This window comes from Tamandua tetradactyla, chromosome 1, assembly GCF_023851605.1.
Source record: "Tamandua tetradactyla isolate mTamTet1 chromosome 1, mTamTet1.pri, whole genome shotgun sequence".
In the NCBI taxonomy this organism is placed as follows: Eukaryota; Metazoa; Chordata; class Mammalia; order Pilosa; family Myrmecophagidae; genus Tamandua; species Tamandua tetradactyla.
In genome coordinates, this window is record NC_135327.1 from 33,023,476 (window position 1) to 33,045,999 (window position 22,524).

The 22,524-nt window shown below is 37.4% G+C and overlaps 1 long non-coding RNA gene across 6 annotated transcripts in view; it reads right to left on the minus strand.

Annotated features, from left to right (window-relative positions):
* The window catches only part of LOC143644593 (uncharacterized), a 369,167-nt gene that overhangs the window by 300,272 nt on the left and 46,371 nt on the right, over positions 1-22,524 (minus strand). For 4 of the 6 annotated variants that reach the window (XR_013156774.1, XR_013156777.1, XR_013156773.1 and 1 more), the window contains exons 2-4: positions 13,774-13,835; positions 12,103-12,252; positions 8,631-8,928 (exon numbers count right to left, since the gene is read on the minus strand). The exons of 1 other annotated variant lie outside the window; for it this stretch is intronic. This is a non-coding gene — a long non-coding RNA (uncharacterized LOC143644593). The remainder of the gene's footprint in view (positions 1-8,630; positions 8,929-12,102; positions 12,253-13,773; positions 13,836-22,524) is intronic. One more of the 6 variants, XR_013156779.1, reaches the window with a different exon arrangement.

Consider the following 22,524-nt stretch of genomic DNA (forward strand, 5'->3'; position numbering starts at 1 on the left):
GCCATAAAGCAAAGCAGTGCAATCATACAAATGACATAAATCAAAAGGCACAACCAAAAGGGATCATAATAGGAAGGAAACTGAGGAAAACAGGAGAGAGGGAGAGTGTGAAGTTAGGAACTGGCAGCACTAAGTTTGTAAGAGGTGAATTTCAATTGAGAACAAACTATTATATAAATACATATATATATACACACACACATATATATATATGTGAGAACAAACTATCATACAAATAAATATATATATATGTCTTCAGGGATTGCTCAAATTTCACATACGCATTTTCAGACCAACATGGTGCACTTTCATGATTTCAAAAAGAAATACATCACTTCATGTCCAACTTTGTTATGCACTTCTATTGAAAATGTTATTTCTTATCACCGTATTCAGGGTCCATATTGGACTTCAGAGGTCTTTTGAATTCACAAAACTAGGAAATATTTTTGCAGTTCTGGAACTATTGATGTCCCTGGATTCTTTTGGAGACCCTCGGCTAAAACGGATTTCTTAATAGGTAGGTTTCTTTTCTGGAGCTTAATCTACTGAATAGACACTCAAAGAGATTTTATATATTCAGTGTGCTTAGAGTAGTTCTGATCAAGTATGTACGGATGAAAGGGGTGATGGATGGAAAGAACAAATAAAAGTTTCAGGACTCTTATTGAGTAGACTCTGCTCAGTTTTAGAAAGCGGTCACAAAATCAAACTATAACAACTGGTTTGGACTAATTTATGGTTATAACTCTCCCAGTTGTTTTAAGATACTTCAAGTAAGAAATGAAAATTAGATGGGAAGAAGACACAAATGCATCAAAATTTACCTTCCATTTTTGTCAAAGAAAAAATACTTCTGGCTAAATACCACTCCTACTCCTATGATACATTTAAAAGGACAGGCAATATTGTTCAAGTGATTTTAATATCAAATCCTCTTTCAAAAAGGTGTTAAGGATTTGCCTACCTAAAATAATACTTCAGTTTATATACCCCAAAAGTGAACAACACTTTTATAACATAAATGTCTAACTTCCAAATTTGTAAACTTTATTCAAGTTAGAATTTACATACTTTGAGTTTTCGCAAAGCAGAGGCCATCTGTTCTCCAATGTACACTGATCTTCAGGTCATGACCTAACCATGCTCCATGTGAACTTTAACATACAAATACGAGGAACTACACTTCTGCCAGCACATAGGCTGGAACTACGTGGGACGAATTAACATTGGCAAGTCTGGGCTTACACAGCAGTTAATTCTGTGCCTCCTTACAGATGCTTGAGAAACCTGGCGCAAGCTGAGGCCACTGTGCCTTCAGCTTCTCATTTTTTTAACCTCAGATGCCCTTTCAAAAAAGAAGTTTGGGGTTTTCTTTAGTTTTGTTTTAATTATCTGCAGGCATTACCTCTGACATTCTTTTAAAATGTTTTTATTGTGAAATACACTACAAATACAAAAAATCAATAACTTTCAAAGTATATTTTAACAAGTAGTTATAGAACAGATTCCAAAGTTTGGTATGAGTTGAAGTTCCACAATTTCTGGTTTTTCCTTCCACCTGCTCCAAGATACTGGAGACTAAAAGAAATATCAATATAATGATTCAGCAGTCATGCTCATTGGTTAAATCCTATTTTCTCTGTTATACCCTCCTCCTTCTCCTTTGTCCTTCCCCCAATCTTTAAGGATATTTGCACTATGCAGATTCTAGATTTTTCATATTGAAAAGTGGTGTCAACAATATAGGATAGGGGAATGGAACTAGCAGATGTTCTTGGAGATGCTGGCCCCTCTGGATTTCAGGGCCTATTCTGGCCTAGGAATCATTCAGACGTTACAGGTTTCTAGAAAGAAAACTTAGTGCATGAAACTTTTGTAGATTCTCAGATAGAGCACTAGGTATTCTTTTGGGTTAACAGGAATGAGGTAGATTGAGGTTTGGCAAGCCATGGCAGTTAGCAATATCTAGCTGAAGCCTACACAAGAGCAGACTCCAAATAGTCTTCAAATAGCCTATTTTGAACTCTCCTAGCCACTAATACCTTATTTTGTTATATTTCTTTTCATCTTTTTGGCCAGGAGGGCGTTGTCAATCCCATGGTGCCAGGGCCAGGCTCATCCCTGGGAGTCATGTCCCATGTTGCCAGGGAGACATTCACACCTGGATGTCATGCACCATGTAGAGGGGGGAGGGTAATGATTTCCCTTGTAGAGTTAGAGAGAGAGGCCACATCTGAGCAACAAAAGAGGTAATTCTTAGGCATAATTATAGATAGGCTTAGCTTCTCCATACAGAAATAACTTTCATAAGAGCAAGCCTCCAGATCAGTAGTATGGCCTATTAACTTTGGAATCCCTAATGTTTGAGACAATATCAGGAGTTTCCCATATGGGAAAGTTTTAATAGTTCCATATTTTTTCTCCAGTCTCTCGAGGGACTTTGCCAATACTTTTTTATTATCTATCCAACATACTCCAGGATGTATCCGGGTATGACATTAACCCATGCGTTGGGTTGTTTAAATAAGCTACCTGGGCAGGTTGAGTTCAATTTATATGCTACAGAAAATTTAGGTTTAGGACTAAATAAACCTCTCTTCTTTTGGTCTCATATTGTAGGTAAAGCTCTAAAATACAGAAAATACCTTCCTTTGCCCAGTATTTTGATTTACCTTCGAACCAATCAGATTGACTCCATTCTTCTCTTTAATTGAAGCCTGATCTCTTTTTCAATTTCTTTCATAGCTGTTGACCGCACCAATGCTGACTTTTAGAGCTGCAGTACTCCAACTCTGAGTGTTAAGTATCACACAAGTAGACAAAGTTCCAGGGAAATTCCAGATTATACACATATACCACAGCATCTCAGAATCTAGAAATAACACAAGTCCAGACTACATGGGACTGCTATATGAGCTTAAAATCCAGGCCATAATTTTCTTATAAGTATATTCTAAAAGCAATCATATAATATTTGTTCATTTCTCTCTGGCATATTTTGCATAACATAACATCCCCAAGATTGACATACTTCATTGCATGCCTCACAACTTCATTTCTTTCTGTAACACACAATATTCCATTATACATATACACCACAGTTTGCCTTTCTGCAGCTCAGTCAATGTATCCTTCCTCCACCTCAATCCATTAGTCAACATGGATAATGTCCAAAATAAACAGCCCATGTCTTACAGTACCCTCACTTAGCTGGTCAATAATCAACATTCTCAATCTTAGATAATTTTCATTGCTCCAGAGAGCCGATAACCCTCTATTATTGACTCTTTGTACAAGATTCATACCTCTGAAGTAGTTCATGGAAGAACTTATTTATATTTGTGGGGTTAATCAGTGAGATACATGGCTCTATACAATTCCTTTCAACCATATTCACCTTCAATATGGCAATATTACTTATAACCCCTCTAATGAACTACCATCACTTCTATCCATTCCCTTGCATTTAAGTTCAACCCCATTAAGTAACTGTTCAGCCATCTCTAGCTTGTACATTTCTCTAGGTGCTCGATATTCTACATTATGAGCCTCTGGGTTTACATATACCAGGGTCTCAATAGTGAAATTAAACAGTATCTTTTTGGGTCTGGCTTATTTCACTCAGCATTGTGTCCTCAAGTTTCATCCATGTCATATGCTTCAAGATCTCATTTCATCTTACTGTTGCATAATATTCCATCATATGTATATATCTCATTTTGTTTATTCACACATCTGTAGATGGGCATTTGGATTGTTTCCATCTTTTGGTAATTGTGAGTAATGCTGCGATGAACACTGATGTGCAAATGTCTTTTCATGTCACTGGGTATATACCAAGTAGCTGTATTGCCAGGTTGTAGTGCAACTAGATATTTAGTTTTCTACAGAAGCAAGTGGCTGTACTATTATACATTCACACCAGCAGTGAATAAGTGTCTATAATTTCTCCAATTCCTCGCCAACATCTGTAATTCAGGAGACATTCTTACAGGTGTGAGGTGATATCACAGTCATATTAATTTGAATCACCTTTATAGCTAATGAAGATGAGTATCATTTCATGTGCTTTTTACCCATCTGTATTTGCTTTTCAGAAGAATGTCTTTTGCCCATTTTATAATTCGACTGTTTGTTCTTTTATTGTTGAGCTGAATAATTGCTTTATATATACAAGATTATCAAGCCATAATCTGATATGTGGTTTCCAAATATTTTCTCCCATTGAGTTGGCAGCCTCTTCACATTTTTGACAAAGTCCATTGAGGCATAGAAGCATTTTATTTTGAGGAGTTTCCATTTATCTATTTTTTCTTTCATTGCTTGTGCTTTGTATGTAAAGATTAGGGAACAACCTCCTATGACTAGGTCTTGAATCTGTTTCCCTACATTTTCTTCAGGAGTTTTATGGTACTGGCCCTTCTGTTTTGGTCGTTGATCTACTTTGAGTTAATTTTTCTATAGGGTACAAGGTAGGGGTCCTCCTTCATTCTGTTGGCTGTTGAGTTCCAGTTCTTCTATGCCCATTTATTGTAAACACTTTTCTGTCCCAGTTCGATGGATTTGGAGGCCTTGTTGAAAATCAGTGGACTATAGATGTGGTGATCTATTTCTGTACTCTTTTATTCCACTGGTCAATACTTCTAACTTTGTGCCTACACCATGCTGTTTAGACAAATGTGGCTTTACAATATGTTTTAAAGTCAGGAAGTGTTGTCCTCCTACTTTGCTCTTTTTTTTTTTGTAAGGATATTTTTAGCTATTCAAGATCTCTTTCTCTTCCAAATAAATTTGATAACCAGCTTTTCCAAGTCTTCAAAGTGGGTTGCTTGGATTTTTATTGGTATTGCACAGAATCTCTATCAATTCGGGTAAAATTGACATCTTAACTACATTTAGCCTTCCCATCCTTGAGCACAAAATATCTTTCCACCTATTTAGAATTTGATTTCTTTTAGCAGTGTTTTGCAATTTTCTGTATATAGGTTAAGCCCATTCCTAGATACATGATTCTTTTGATTGCTATTCTGAATGGAAATTTTTCCTTAATTTTCTCCTCAGGCCATTACTCGTGTATAGAAATATTACTGTTTTTGTAATACTTTAATTTTATATCCCACCACTTTGCTGAATTTGTTTACTAACTCAAGTAGTTTTGTTGTAGATTTTGCAGGATTTTCAAGTATCAGATCATGTCATCTACAAATAATGAAAGTTTTATTTCTTCCTTTCTGATTTAAATGCCTTTTATTTCTTTTCCCTGTTTGATTACTAGCTAGAATGCCTAGTACAATGTTGAATGTTAGTAGTGACAATGGGCATCCTTGTCTTTTTCTCAATTTTAAGGGGAATGTTTTCAATCTCTCCCCATAAGTATGACGCTCCAATGGGCTTTTCATATATACCCCTTGTTATATTGAGAAATTTTCTATCAATTCTTACCTTTTGAAGTGTTTTTATCAGAAAAAGATGCTGAATTTTGTCAAATGCTTTATCAGTGTCACTCGAGATGATCATGTGATTTTTCCCTTTTATTACATTGATTTTTTAGTTTTGAACCACATTTGCATTCCTGATATAAACCCCACATGGTCATGATTCTTTTAATGTGTCATTGGATTCAACTTGCTAGTATTTTGTTGAGAATTTTTGCATCTGTATTCACTAGGGAGATTGGTCTGTAGTTTTCCTTTCTATTAGCATCTTCATCCAATTTTGGTATTAGAGTGATGTTAGCTTCATAAAATGAGTTTGGTATCATTCCTTTTCCCTCAATTTTTTGGAAAAGTTTAAGCAGGATCAGTGTTATTTCCTTTTGGAATATTTGATAAAATTTCCTTGTGTAGCCACCTGGTCCTGGGCTTTTCTTTGTAGGAAGATTTTTCATGACTGATTTAATCTCTTTACTTGTGATTGGTTTGATGAGATCTTCTATTTCCTCTTGAGTCAATGGAGGTTTTTCGTGTGTTTCTAGGAATTTGCCTGTTCCATCTAAGTTGTCTAGGCTGTTTAGTGCACTGTTGATCACAGTATCCTCTTACAATTTTTTTTTAATTTCTTCAGTGTCTATGGTCATGAACCCCTCCCACTTCTGATTTTGTTTATTTTCATTCTTTCTTTTCTTCCATCCATATAGCTGGGGTTCCATCAATTTTATTGACTTTCTCAAAGAACCAACTTTTAGTTTTATAGATTCTTTCTATTGTTTTTTTGTTCTCCAATTCATTTATTTCTGCTTTGATCTGTTATTTATGATTATTTTATTTAATTGCTTTATTTATTATTTAAGAGTATGTTGTCTAATCTCCATATATTGTGAGAAAGATCTGATTCTTTGATGATTATCGATTTCCTTCACTCCATTGTGGTCAGAGAGAGTGCTTTGAATAATTTCAATCTTTTTAAATTTATAAACACCTGTTTTGTGTCCCAGTATACGATCTATCCTGGAGAATGTTCCATGAGCACTAGAGAAGAAGGTATCCAGTTGTTTTAGGGTATGCCGATTTAAGTAAGTCTGTTGGGTCCAATTCATTTTTCACATTGCTTAAGTTCTCTCTTCCCTTGTTGATTCTCTGTCTGGTTGTTCTTTCTATAAAGGAGAGTGGAATATTGGAGTCCCCCACTATTACTGTTGAAACGTATATAGCTCCCTTCACTTTTACCAATGTCTGCCACATGTACTTTGGAAATCCTTAACTGGGAGCATAGACATTTATGATTGTTATTTCCTCTTGGTGAATTGTCCCTTTCATTACGTAGTGTTCTTCCTTGTCTCTTATGATATCTTTAAATTTAAAGTCTATTTTATCTGATATTAGTATAGCTACTCCTGCTTTCTTTTTGGTTACAACTTGCATGGAACATCTTTTTCCATCCTTTCACTCTCAATATATTTGTGTCCTTGGGCCTAAGATGAGTCTCTTGTAAACAGCATATAGATGGATCATCTTTTAATCCCTTCTACCAATCTGTACCTTTTACTTGGTGAGTTTAGTCTATTAACATTCAAAGTTATTATTGTAAAGGTAGCTCTTGAATCTACCATCTTATCCTTTGGTTTTTATTTGTCTCTATATTATTTTCCCCTTCTCTCTTTTGTCCTTTAAGTTACCCTTGCTGATCCTCTTCAATTCTGTGCCCTCTGCAGATCTCCCTCTCCTGACTTTTCTTTCCAGAGGACAGAACTCCCTTTAGTATTTCTTGTAGGGCAGGTCTCCTGTTGACAAATACTCTCAGCCTTTGTTTGTCTGTGGAATTTTTCATCTATCCCTGACTTTTGAAGGCCAACATAGCTGGGTAAAGAATTCTTGGCTGGAAGTCTTTTCTTTCAGGATCATATATATAGATCACTGCCTTCTCACCTTTATGGTGTCTGTTGAGTAATCCAAACTCAATCTTATGTGATTTCCTTTGTATGTGGTAAAGTGCTTTTCTCTTGCTGCTTTCAGGACTTTATTCTTCTTTTCAACATTTAACAGTCTGATCTTCAACATATGGTAGTCTGATCAGTAGGCCTATCTGGATTTATTCTATTTGGGGTTTGTTGGGCTTCTTCGATTTGCATATTTATCTTTTATAAAGGTTGGGAAGTTTTTCCTCATTATCTCTTCGACTAATCTTCCTAGCCCTTTACTCTTCTCTTCTCCTTCTGGGACACTGATGATTATTATATTTGTGCTCTTCATGTTGTCCATCATTTCCCTAAGACCCGATTTCACTTTTTCCATCTTTCTTGCCATTTGTTCTTTTGTGTGCTTGAATTCAATTGCCTTGTCCTCTAGTTCACTTAGTCTTTCTTCTGCCTCTTCAAATATGTTTTTGTGTGTCTCTAGTATATTTTTAATTTAGTCTACAGTATCTTTCATCTCTGTGAGATTTGCTATTTTTTCTATTTGCTCTTTCAAATTCTTCTTCCTATTCTTTTAATGTCTTCTTGACACTAGAAGAGTATCATTAGGCTACCTACTGAATTTATTTAGGAGAGTTGTATGAACATCTTTGATTAGTTCTCCCAAATTCTGTGTCTCCTCCAGCGTTTTAATTTGGTCATTTGGCTGGGCCATATCTGCCCCCATTTTCATGTGCTCTGTTATTTTCTGTTGCCTTTGAGGCATCCAATTATCTTGATAAAATTTTTTTGAAAGTTGATATCCTTCACTTGTCTAAGGTTCTGCATTTGCTTGGGTTTGCATTGAAGGTCTCATTTTGTACTGGGTTTGTCAGTAATTCTCTGCCAAACCACAACCCAGACCTTATTCAGGGGATGCAACTCTATGTGAAGGTGTGTTAAAAGTGAGGCAGATAGCCAATTTGCCTGACTGCACTTTCCACCTGTTCCCAGCAGACAGTGCTCTCTGGCCACCTCTTCCCCTAAGGCCTACCTCTTCCTAACTGAGGCAGCCAGCTGATATGGATGGGGACCCAGTACAATTGCAGCCAGTGCATCTGGGTGCATGCTGAAATCTACCAACCCTAGAGTTGGGGCATAGGCAGTGTGCACTTGGGCAGACTCCACTTGTGGGCCCAATGGGTCTGGTGACCCCAAAGTTTCTGCTTAGAATGACCTTGGTCTGTGGTATTAGGCATTTCGGTTGCCCTTGCCTACAGTCAACCCAGATATATACCTGGTGGCTCACAGCTTGCAGCTTGGCACACTTCCTCATCCCTGCCTCTCTGTCCATGCATAGCTGAGGTCTCCATGCCTCCATGAGGAAAGTGAAGTGGTACTGGGACCAAATGAATTTCTTTCACCAGCCAGCTGCCAGACTGACTCCACTCTGCACCTTCCCCTTATCCCAGGGGGGGACTCCCCCAGAATCTGCCAAAAAACTAGATGCCCACAGTGGCCTGTCTCAGGGGTTGGGAGCAGGCACTGTGTACTGCTGAATGGTCTCTGCACAGGGAAAGCAAGTCTGCTGGCTTCTGGGCAGAAAAGATGGAAATAAGGTATCAGTAGTAGCATGCAATATTATAGAAACCATTTTATTTGTTTTGCATAATGTTCTTAGAGTCCTTTCTTCCTTATCTATGATAATTGGGGGGGGGGCAGGGAGTCTTTCAAAATAAATTCTAGGGAAGAAAGGGCAAGTGTGGAAAAATAACAGTAAACCCTATATGTTATATGCTATACTATTTCTTGGCTCAACTAAGAAAAATCATTGTCTGAGGTAAAAAGGGTAGTTATTACAATGATGTATTTGTGGCCACATTGCTTGAGAAAATAAAATAAATTAGCAGAAGGATGGGAGAGGAAGGCAGAAGCTGAGATCTGAATTTCTGAAGCAGCCTTTGCATCCTCATTATTACACATTTTGTATTTTTTTTATTTACAATGTAATTGGAGAACTATAGATATGTTAATGGCAGCATGCAGCTTTGATGACAAAATTGTTCACTAATTATTGTCTTTAACTTTGGTTAATCTTTGAATCCTGGGTTCATTTCAGATGGGACCACCATTAGGGGAGGTAAGGCAAAATGCATTGTCTATTGAGAAAAACAACTTTCAGAATTTTGTTGTTTTTCTCCCTTAGTTGACCTTTTTAGAGGAAGGGACAGATTGTAAATTCAAATTCCCTGCATTAGGGTTCAATAGCAAAACTTCAGGTGGGTCATTTCATTTGAGTTTGTACTTAGATGAGTAATTGTTGCTCCTGTTTATACTTTGTTTTTCAATGTACATTGCTAATAATTTTAAGGGAGAGACTGATTATTTGTGAGGCTGGTGATGAGATTACTGAACCATTTGGAGTTAACTTTTCTTCTGTGATGCACAATTATAGGGGTTTATTTACAGTCTTTTTGTTGTTGTTGCTTTTTAATGTTTCATGTTTTTATTCTTTGTTCTCTCCTAGGGAAGGATATGATCTCTCCTTTAAGGTGAAATTATTATTTGGAATGCTATATTATTCCCTGGAATGCTAGAAATTGAAGAAAATTTTTCAAAACTAAATAAATAAAAAGCCAACCTCTCCACAGTGATGTTCTAAAGATCTGGGTTAAAACATCCAAAAAAGGAAAGTATGGAGCCATTATTCAACTAACACATTTCCCACTTGTATGGCAATTCTGGGGCATATTAAGTTGTAAAACATCTTATTTCCCTCCTAACTTCTTAAATTGCTCCAGATGCTCTTTAACCATAAAGAATTGTAATGATAATTTTTTTAAAAAACAGCATCACCTGTTTCTATATCTGACTTCTGTGTAATATACTAGTTCATTTAGGAAGTACGAATCAAAAACTGGTTTATGTATATGGTTCATTTGCACATAAATAGGGACAAAAGACCATGCTGAGCAACACAGGGGCAGAGACAAACCACCAGCACTTTACCAGAGAACCATTAAATGTTCCATGATACAATTTCCTCATCCACAACATGGCAATCATAATAACACCTATCAGATCAATTTTTGTGAGGGTTAAATTAGTCCACAGATTTTAAATATCTAGAACCCAATACCTGTGACATAAGTTCTTAATGAATATAAACTATTATTTCCCCAAATTGCTAAGCATCCCTCTCAGAGAAGATGGTTTGAGGAGGTTTGTAAATAATTTTTTATTTTTAACGTTTAGTATGTATCAGCATACTTTTGACTATAAGTAACAGAGATTATCTGTGAAATAATTTTTAACCAATAAAAATTTTTAAATAAAATTCCTTAAAACAGAGGTTAGCAAACTATAGCTCACAGGCCAAATATGGTCCACTGCCTATGTTTGTATCATCTGCGAATCAAGAATGGCTTTTACAAATGAATATTTTCAGTTGATTTGCTTATAGGGTGCACTTAAAAAAAAAGGGGGGGTCCATTCTTTCTTAGTAGACTTGTACTGCAAAAAAAAAGTCTTCATTATTATTATTATATTTTAAATTTCAGTGAAAAAAATAGGTAGACATTTATTTTCTCTTTTAATAGGTAAGTACTTGCATAATATATTCATAATATTTGCCTCTTGGCCTGCAAAACCTAAAATATTTACAATCTGGCCTTTCCCCAATTCTTTCATTCAGTAAGAAATCCAGAAGTAGAGCAACTCTCAGCCAGTGAGGAGAATGATTCTGTGATTCATCAACACCAAGTAAAGAAACCTGTCCCAGGAATCTCCAGGCAGATCTCTCCGTGCTTCTTACTGGCCAGAACTGGGTCATAAGCTGGTCCCTAAACCAACCACAGGAGAGGAGAGCAGGATTTTGATAACTATCTTAAACCGATTAGATTCAACCTTCTAGAACTGGGAATGGGATCAGCTTTCCTTGAAGCACTAAACTGCATAATAGACGGTTGGATATTCCAACACACCGGTTCTATTAGAAAAGAGGGAGTAGGAAAATGAATGTTGGGTAGCAATTTATAGCATATTTATCTGTTTCTTTAATTGTACATCAGGAAAAATTAAAATTAGCATAGTGAGCCCACGCTTTCATAACTCCTGCTACTGAGCATGAGGCTAATTTCTTTTTAAAATAGACTAATTAATCTGTATTTAAAATACATTAATTAAATAAGTATATAGTAAAGGTCATGACAAAAAAATGGAATGAGGTACGTATGAGTCTAAATGGCAAAATGACTAATATTGGGGAATTCTGCATGTTGGCCATTGCTCACACTATTCTCTTGATTTAGGGACTCTTATTCATACTTCAAAGCCCAGATCAAATGTCATCTGCTCAATGAAGTCTTCCCTGCCCTCTTCCTATTATCTTTATACTCAACTAGGGTTAGTTTTTCCCAGAAAATTAATTTTCTTATACTTCTTATAACAGGGACCAGGCTGTGTTGCTTATGTATCCATTCCTGATTGGGAACACCCAATTTATCATTCATCCATCATTAAACACTTGTTTGAGCACCACTTTTACATATGGGGTGTGGAGACCATTTTTATATTCACCTCTAGTCCTCATAACTTAGTCATGATACATACTAGACACTCATAATATATTTGTTGTAAAAACGAAGGAAGAATGGATCAATCAAAACATTTAATGAATTGACCACAGCTGTTGTATTAGTTAGGGTTCGCTAGAGAAACAGAATCAACAGGGAACACTCGCAAATATAAAATTTATAAAAGTGTCTCACGTGACCGCGGGAATGCAGAGTCCAAAATTTGCAGGGCAAACTGTGAAGGTGACGATTCTGATGGAGGGTCTAGATGAACTCCACAGGGCGGGCTTGCCAGCCAAAGCAGGAATAGAGCCTGTCTCTTCTGAATCCTCCTTAAAAGGCTTCCTGTGTTTAGATTAAGCATCACTCATTGCAGAAGACACTCCCCTTTGGCTGATTACAAATGGAATCAGCTGTGGATGCAGCTGACATGATCATGATATAATTCTATGAAATGTCCTCATTGCAACAGACAGGCCAGCACTTGCCCAACCAGATAAACGGGTACCACAAGTTGGCCAAGTTGACACATGAACCTGACCATGACAGCTGACTACACAAATTCAGCAAAGGGTTAAGTACATTTTGCCCATCTAGCACTTAAGCAAGATCTTAACAGAAAATGAAACCCCTAAATCTTGTTAATATCTCTGAAGTCTGCATCATTTTTAATAGATTCAGACAAAATTATCCCTGGATGGGGCTGTATTTAGACACAGATAATAGGAGGTAAGGCCTTTTCCCCCAGCCATTAGCTCTTTGTTATTTTAAACTACTTTAAGAATGTCTGTTTCCTTCTTATTAGAGAATTTAAGGAAAATTAAAGATAAGACTCCTCTGCCATTTAAAAATAATTGTTTTTCTAACTTATTTGAATAAAAATTTATAAATGAAAATCTAGTCCCATTACTTGCTTATTTGGAATCCTTTGATGACATACTTCTCTCAGGATAAAGGCAGAAAATCTCCAATATGTCCTCATAGGCCCAATAATTTGACTCCAAGCTTTCTTTCCAATCTCCCCCTCCTCTATTCTCCCTCTTATTTTCTCTGCTGCAGCCACATTGGTTCTATCCCTGTACTTCAAATGCTGAGCTCTCACCTCAGGACCTGCACATGCCTTCTCTCTGCTCCAACTCCTACCCATCTTTGAGGGTTCAGGGTAAATGTCTCTTCCCTGAGAAGTATCCCCAATCTCCCCAGGTTAGGTCAGGTCTCCCTCTCTCAAGTTCTCATGCCCCTCCTATTTTTAATTCAAGGTAACTATCAAACATTTAATTAAATTGGTCCCTTACGTAATTATGTTTTCCTCCCTAACAAGGTAAGTTCCATGAGGTCAGAGAACTGTGTATTGTTATTCACTGTATCTACAGTGCTTAGAACAGTGCCTGACACACAGTAGTTTCCCAAAAATGACTAGTCGAATAAACAAATAAACAAGTCTACCCACAGAGCAGCAAGGTCACCACATAAACCCGTAAGTATTCCTCCCAGACAACACAAAATTCCAAATTCGCATCTTCTCCTATCAACAAATATTCATTTCTAACTTCATCCAACACATATTTATTGAGCATCACTTTTTATGAGGATTTTTACTGTCAATGGAGACAGAATCATGAATCAAATGGCAAAGTCCCTGGCCTCATGGTGTTTATATTCTAGTGGGGAGGGCAAAAATGAACAAATAAATAATTAAGTGCATAATGGAATAGCAGGTGATGAGACACAAATTACAAAGAAAGCCCCAGAATTTTCTTCAAAAATATGTTTTTTGTGAAGGCAGCATGCTTTTCCAAAAACTAACTTTTTGTGCTATGAAAAAGCAGCCATCATAAATTTTACCAGTATCTGAGCTTAGCTCACCTCAAAACGACTCTTCACTTCAGCCAGTAGGAAAGAGTCTGGTTACAATGAGGATCTCTTTCCTGAGTGGAAAACAGACAACAAATAATACATTTCAAGTTTAATTTAACTTTTCAAATTACAAATTCATCTGAAGCACCATACACAGCCTGGCGATAAGTCACAAGGCTGCCAGATTTTAAGTACTGTAGTGAGGGGGCTGGTGTTAAACTCCTGCACACACTTCTAAAAGATGGCTATCCTGGGGTTTATATCAAGCCTACATGATCATATAGTGAAGCTTGGCTTATTTATTTCCACGTTTCTGGAGTACCATTTATCATTTTTCTAAGATGGCCGATGTGTTACATAATTAATAAAACACAGGAGCTGAGGAAGAAAGCCCAGAGAGGCATGCAGGCAAACACTGAGAAAAAGTGTCACTTTTTGGTATTCAATGGAAATTCCACTCTTCAGAAGATCAAATCTCAACTGGAAGAACATGAGATAATAATTTTTCTTTCTTTTTCCAATAGGCTTCCTCCCATTCTGTTTCCCAAATTTAAACACTGGTCAACACTAATTTTTACAGAGAAAAAAAGTGTACCTGGAGAGAGAGAGGTAAGGGAGAGTGAATGAAATCATTAATTCAATTTCTCACCATTTTGCCCCGGTGATTGCTATCCCTACTGGCAATAATTTCTATGTGGTTCTGACCCAATTCTTAAACCCTTCTTATGGTACACCACCAATTAATCTAATGGTTCATTAACTGCAAACATCTGAAATCATTAGAGCCTGAATGAGTACAATAGCATCAAACGCTCCAAAGCTGAACTGCTTAACTAGCAAATGGCCTCATTGCAAAGGAATGTCGATGTTTATAGTAGATGTAACCTAAACTCGGGTGTTCATTGACACACTGTTCCATTTGTATACAACTGCTCTGGCATCTATCTGTTCAAGAGAGCATGATTTATCTAGTGCTATATCCTGGAACTGACAGACCAAAGATTAGAGCTTAACCCACATGAAAGTCGAGGCTGTGTGTATTCCTAAAACAAATATTTAGTATCTGACAAGCTCTGGTTAATATTAATTCATGATAGAAAGCAGTCAATTTAAGCTTAGTTCATGCCAAAACCTATTTGGGTTTTGTAAATCATATTCCAGGATAATAGTGTAGAGAGTCAGGCAAAAAGCGGAATTCCCTACAATTATAACACTCTAGGTCTGGTTAGGGCTTTTAGAAAACATTTAGGCCAGAGTTATAAATGGGTAGCCTATGAGCAGTAAATCCTCCTGTAGAAGTGTTTTCTTTGACTAACATAGTGTTTTAAAATAATCATTTCTAATTTTTTGCCAAGTCTGAATTTCTGACTTTTCTTGTAGATCTAGCAGCTGTCCCTGCAGAAGAGACACATGCTCTCCATTTGGCCAGGAATACCATTTCCTCCTAGTATTTCCAGGTGCCCCCTTACACCTGCCCACTGTGCATTTAATGCATGAGGAAACCTTTATCTAGAGAGGGAGAAGAACTATCCCGCAATGGGCATTCAGTAAGTATCAGGGCTGGACTAGGACCCAATTTCTTGATTCTGCTTTGGTTTTGTTTGTCTGTTTGTTTTAGGTGGTTGCTTTGTTTTGTTTTGCATTATTCAGTGCCATTTCACACTGATTTGTACATAGTTCTGAAAGAAAAAAATTTAACCTGGTGTTTAGGGAGTTGGTTCCACAAAGGCATCCAATGCCTGGACCGTTATAAATCAGGCACCATTCATTGTGGCACACTGATATCCTTACATATAGGAGATCTGAATAGGTGTCATTTTGCAAACCTATAAAAATCCATTAAAACCATCCCATGTATATGTGCATCTAATTGGAGTGGGTAGCAACTGTCTACATTAAGATATTGACCTCCTTAACTAATCCCATACCAATTCTGTAATAATAAGCACAGCTATCATGTGTTAGACACCTCCTGTGTTCCATGTGCAAATGGGATTTATATACTTTTCTGCTTTACATTAAGAGCAATCCTCAAACATAAAGTTATTGTTCCCACATTACAGATGAAGAATTTAAGACTTAGAAAGAGTAAGCAACTTGATCAGGATCAACACAGGTAATGACTGGCAAAGCTGCAATTTGGATCTGGATATGTTGGAACCCAAGCCCCTTGCTTGCTACCTTATCCCTCACTGTGTGGCTGCTACTAAGTCTTTGCTTTACTGATGCAAAAATAATGTTCAAATGTCATATGTGGCTCAAAGTAAGAAGGCAAAGAATACAGGAGAGGACACAGTTCAGAAAGGGTTAAATTCTCTGGTAGCATTAGCTTAAAGAATGAATTCTCTGCATTTTTTAACGTGTATGGAAGCAGATTTCTCAGTGTACAGCAAAAACATTTAGGCTTCCCTGTCATTTGGGTGAATTTTGTTTGTATGCTCTCTTTATGGAATACTGATGTTAATTTTTGGTTAAGTTTAGTCTTATGAAGTATAAAGCAATTTGACAGAATAAGTAACCTTTCATTAAAGTTCAATACCATACTTAAGGAAAATGGGACTGTGTGCATTAATTGATAGTTGACAGCTATTATTTCCATGAAAACCTTTTATAGTAAAATTTCTATTTGATGGATTGGAATTTATAAAATTTGCATTTCACTGAGCTGGATCCAACTGGAAGTACTGGGCATGAAATTCTTCAAACAATAATCTGGCTTTATATTTTTATTAAATGTTTACTAATTGATGGAATCTTAATTTAAAGAGTACAGCACAAATTTTATTTCAATAACTCAGGTTTAGATGGTGCATGACTACATGATATTTGTCCTATGTCAGACTTTGATGCAACAATGTTATTTATGAACATATTTATCCATGGAGACTCAATTAGTAGAGCTGGGTTTAGGGCAAATTGCTCAGTATAAAAATATTATTTATTTTGCTTTTTTATTTTTTTAACCTCACAATACATCGTATAAGTATCACTGGGAATTTTTTCTCCAGTTAGCAATTCAGAAGGAAGTAATATCTCAGATTTGGCATATTTGACTAAAATTGCAAAAAATGTGGAATGGGTTTCTAATTCTATTCAGATTCTGCCCCACCCTACTCCTTTATAAATGTGAAAGAGGCTTGAGTGACCACTAAGATTCCGCCTGGCATCACTATTCAAGATTTTAACAAATGAGCTGATATTAATATAAAAGTGATTGTGTTTCCATCAATTCTGATCAAAACATTAGCAAGATTTTCCATTGTTTTCTATAAAACACTCATGTTGAAGTTGTTACTGACATTTAAGAAATGGGAGGTTTAGAACCAAGAATGGTAAAGAAACTTAAAATTAAACTAATTCATATATATGTCAAAATCGGAATCCAGGTTCTGAAATCTTTTTTCCAAAATGTGGCTATCAAAGAACAATTCATGCTGCTCTCTCCATTTGGAATGCTCTCTCAAGTAAACTGGAATGCATCACATTTATCAGGGGTAAAAGGAAGTTCTCAGATGACACCCCAGACCACCCTAACTATAAAGTACTGCCTCCTATTACCTACCATTGCAACTTTTCACTGATTCCTACCATGTATCACACAGGATGCTCATCTCCCCCATTAGTCCTTGATCTCCATGGGGGAAAGACTACGTCTAATTTGTTTATAACCATACACTCTGCTGCTAACTCAGGGTTTGGCATGTAGGAGGTTCTTAAAAAAAATGTACAGAATGAATGAAGACTTAAAATTCAAAGTTTAAAATTAATTTCTACAACCCCAAAGGAAACCTGCCAGGAGGCCAATGATTTCTGGTTTGTATGTTAAGTCATCATTCCTTTCTGTCTTCCAAATATCAGAAAAAAAAATATTGGTCAAATGTTATAAGAGCCACTCAAGAATCCTCATGATCTGATACAGATCAGGAACTTCAGAGCCTCTTCTGAGAAGTCTCATTCATTTCCCTGAGAGCCAATGACATGAATGACAGTAGGGCGAGGTTTCAAATATATGTCTGCCTCATTCTAAAACAGAACCTCTCAACCTCTATGAAGTCATTCACCCTTTAGTCTGAAACAAGGATTTCATAGCATCAGAGCATTTTCAACAAAGTAGGGTCATTAAAGATGTGGCTTAACCTCCTCACAGAGAACTGAATTTATTCTGCAAAAGGGGAAATCAAAGCCCAGGGAGAAGACATGACTGGGCCAAAAACACACATTCCTCAAACTGTGAGATTAAAGAACATCAGTTTAATCTCAGATTAATGTCTTTTATATAGAAGCTTTTGTTTATTGTGCTGAATGGAGGAAATAGAAATAAGGTTACATCAAAGTTGTCTCATTTATAAGAGTCAGAAAATCCTACTCACACTAGTAAACAAAAGAGGAATTTGTTTGACCTAAGTCAACCATACCAATAATTACATCAAATGTAAATGGACTAAACACTTCAAGCAAAATGAAGAAACTGTCAGACTAGATTTAAAAAAATCTAACTATATGCTATGAGACACATTTTAAACTTAAATACACAAATAGGTGGAAAGTAAAAGCATGGAAAAGATATGCCATGTAGATAGTAAGCATAAGAGAGCCAGAATGGTGATGTTAATATTCAACAAAATAGACTTTAAGACAAGGAACATAAACAGAGACCAAGACAGACATTTCTATAATGACAAAAGGGTCAGTTAAATTATAAATATCTATGCACCAACAATAGAACCCCAAAATAAATGAAGCAAAAACGTATGAAATAAAAATGATAAATGAGAGAAATCAATGATTATAGTTGGGGATTTCCATACTCTTCTTTAGGTAACTGATAAAACAAATAAGCATAAGGCCAGTAAGGTACTTGAACAAAATGACTTCTGAAGAATATTCCACCGAAAAATAGCAGAATTACACATTATTTTCAAGTGGAAACACACGAAAAATTCATCAAGTTAGACCAAATGCTCACTTGTAAAACAAGCCTTTGCCTGTATCTCGGTTTCTAATATCATTTGCCACTAAACCAGGGACCCTGGGAGAAATGGTTTCTTCTAAGTCTGGGGCAGGAAATATACAATATGAGACTGGGTATCTTATAGTGCCAGAAAGTAAATATTAAAAAAAAAAAAGTAAAGAAACAAAACCAAAAATTCCACATTGATGGGAGTATATCAAAGGAGCACAAGAGTTAACTAAAAGATCTCCCAATGGCCAAAGCTGGAACAATTTGAACAACAAAATTAATAAAGTATTGGGTTATAAGCCAAAGTGCAAAATGATTATCCATGAGGCCATACAAATATAAATACATGATTGAATAAATTAGTATATCGGGGAGAAAAGAAAACTTAACCATGAGGAAGAATTCCAATAATTTATGTAGCTACTCCACCTTTAAGGAGGAGGGAGCATAACTCCCTCCTCCTTAAGTGTGGACTGTGCATTGTGACTTCTTTCCAAAAGTGTAGTATAGAGAGGCAGAAAGAAATGTAACTTTACAATGAAGAAACCTGCCAAATACTGCATCAGCCAGGTGATCAAGGTCAAAATCAACAGTCATAAATTATGTTGATAATATCTACCCCTTATAAATGGTTCTTTACCACTGTGGCCCTCCTCCCAATAACCCATAACTCTAGTCTTATCATACTATCTGATAAATTCCTTCTTTAATAGAAGAACATCTGATAAAACACCTCAAAATTATGAAGGTCATCAAAAACAAGGAAAATCTGAGAAATCTCCACAGCTAAGGGGAGCCTAAGGAAACATGACTGCTAAATGTAATATGGTATCCTGGATGGGATCCTGGAATAGAAAAAGCACATTAGGTAAAAAAAAGGAAATCTGAATTAACTGTGAGCTTTAGTTAATAATAATCAATAATCGACATTGGTTCATCAGTTGTAATGTTAATATCATCCTAATGTAAGATGTTAATAATAGAGGAAACTGGGTGCAGGATAAATTAGAACTCTCTGTACTAGCTTCTCAAATTTTCTATAAATCTAAAACTCTTCTAAAAACAAGTTTATTTTTTAAAGTTTCAATAAATTTAAAATAACAAAAATCACACAAAGTATGTCATCTCACTACAACAAAATTAGATTAGAAATCAGTAACAGAAAGAAATCTGGTAAATTACCAAATATATGAAATTAAACACATCTCAATAATCATGGGTCAAAGAAGAACTCATATCAGAAATTAAAAATCATCTTGAACTGAATAAAAATGAAAATACAACATAAAAATTTATGGGATGTTACAGGGCTTAGTGGAAAACAGCTTTAAATGTTTACATTGGAAAAGAAGAAAGGTCTAAAATAAATTATCTAATCTCTCACCTTAAGAAGCTAGAGAAAGAACAAATTAAATCCTAAGAGAACAAAAAAAAAGAAACTAATAATGACCATTAAAAAAATTTACTTGCAGAACATCTATCTGTCAAAATTTTGTATCCAGGTATATAAAGACAACAACTCTGTAATAAAAAGACAAACAGCCCAATAAAAAATAAACAAAGGATTTTAATACTTCTCTCACGAAAGAAATATACAAATGAGAGGTTCCGGAAGATGGCAGAATAGGATAGTCGAGTTCACCCCTGCTCCAAGGAGCAGCTAGAAAAGTGACAGAGAAATGAATGGGAGAACAATTTCAGGGTGAAAGTGACCTGGGAGGACCTTATACACCACACAGGGAGGCCCTGGTTGAAAAAGTGGAGGAATTGAGAGGCAGAGATTTGGAGACCATCCACCTAGTAAAAAACAGTCTAATGTGCTCCTTTCCAAATACCCGGAAGGAGACCTCAACAGTGCACAGACAGGGAGAAAAGGGCAAGCAGGTAAGCCAAGCCACATTCCTTGAATGCACTACTCTCACTCAGGCTGCCCCTGCCCCGTGACCCGGGACTCCCTCAACATCCCACACACCTGAACCCCATCACCCGCCCCCCCCACACTGTGCTCTAAGCATCCCCACCCTAACTCCCCTCTCTGCACATCCCTGCCATGTACATGCTGGCAAGCCTGTCCCCACCTGACCCACCTCTCTCACCCAAGTGCACAGTCTCGCCCCACCCCTTCCGAGACCCAAACACCCAAAATCAGCCCCTCAACCTCCACTTCCCCATTCCTGAGCACTGCAGGTGCTCAACATCATACCTGGGCCACACCTGCACTCACCCCATACATTTGCTCAATCCCACCCGGCTTCCCCTGATGTTTGCCCATGCGCAAATCAGCATCCAGCCCACCAGACACGTGCATGTGCCCACTCAGGCCATACCCCTCAGGTCTGGGCAAGTACAGCCCTGCACATCTGGGCCACACCTGCCCCAACCCACACAGGTGCAAGTACACTGAACTCCGCACATGTGCTCACCAGAGAACTGCCCCACCCCCACCCCGCCTAACCCACACACACCAGGGCCCTGTCCCCACACTTATGCATGGGCACCCATATATCCGTGCACTGACCTCTCAACCCCTGCACCCCCACCCCATGCCCTGCACACATGCACATACTTGTCCCACCCCCCAGCACAACTGCTCTTCTCCCACACCTGGCAGGTGCTCTTGTGCATATCTGTGCCATACAGCCCCTGCCCTGTACATACATGCACCTCTGCCCCCACCCCACCCCGCACCTGCACACCTGCACAAGGGTCCCACCCACCCAACATCACCCACCCTTGATACATGTCCCCCAACCACTGCAACCTGTGCCCATCGGCATCCCTGACTCCAGATCCCTCCCCCAAGCAAGGAAACCCTGCGCCCTGCCCTTCCTGTGCCCTGACTTCTGGTCCTGTACCCCATGACCCATACGCTCCACATGTACACACATCCTGCCCACATACCAGCCCCAGAATATCCAATCAGCACCCCCATCCACCTCTCACCGCACCCTACCTCAGTGTCCCCCACACTGCACCCTGTTCCTGTACTCCAAGGCCTGCCTTAGCTGCATCTTACTCCACGGCCCTCCCACCGCACCTCTAAGATGCCAGACTCATACTTCATGCTCATGGCACTAGCACAGCATCCCTGACCCGTGCATATACCTGCACCACAACCCCACACCCCGCATCCTGCTTCACATCCATTCCACAAATACAAAGCTTTAGACTACTGAAGAAAATCAACTTCCAAAGTAACTCTATCAAGATATCTACCTACCACAAAGACAAAAGAAGGCCCATATGAAGATGCACACAGATATAGACCAGTCAAGTGACCAAATTAAAACACTGGAGGAGACACAAACTTTGGAACTACTAATCAAAGATACTCATGTAATGCTACTAAATAAAATCAGTGGGATGGCTAATGACATAAAGGAGATCAAGAAGACACTAGAAGAATAGGAAAGAAGAATTTGAAAGAATAAATAGAAAAATAGCAGATATCAGAGATTAAAGATGCTGTAGATGAAATGAAAAATAGACTTGAGACACAACAGCAGATTTAAAGAGGCAGAAGAAAGAATAAGTGAACTGAAGGACAGGACAACTGATTTCAAACACACAAAATAGCAAATGACAAAAAGGATGGAAAAATTTAAATTGGACCTCAGGGGAATGATGAACAAAACAAAGTGCAGAAAAAAAAAGAATCATCAGTGTCCCAGAAGAAGAAGAAAAGAGTAAAGGGCTAGGGAGATTAGTGGAGGGTATAATGGGGGAAAACTTCCCAACCTTTATAGAAGACATAAATATGCAAATCAAAGAAGCCCAATGAACTTCAAATAGAATAAGTT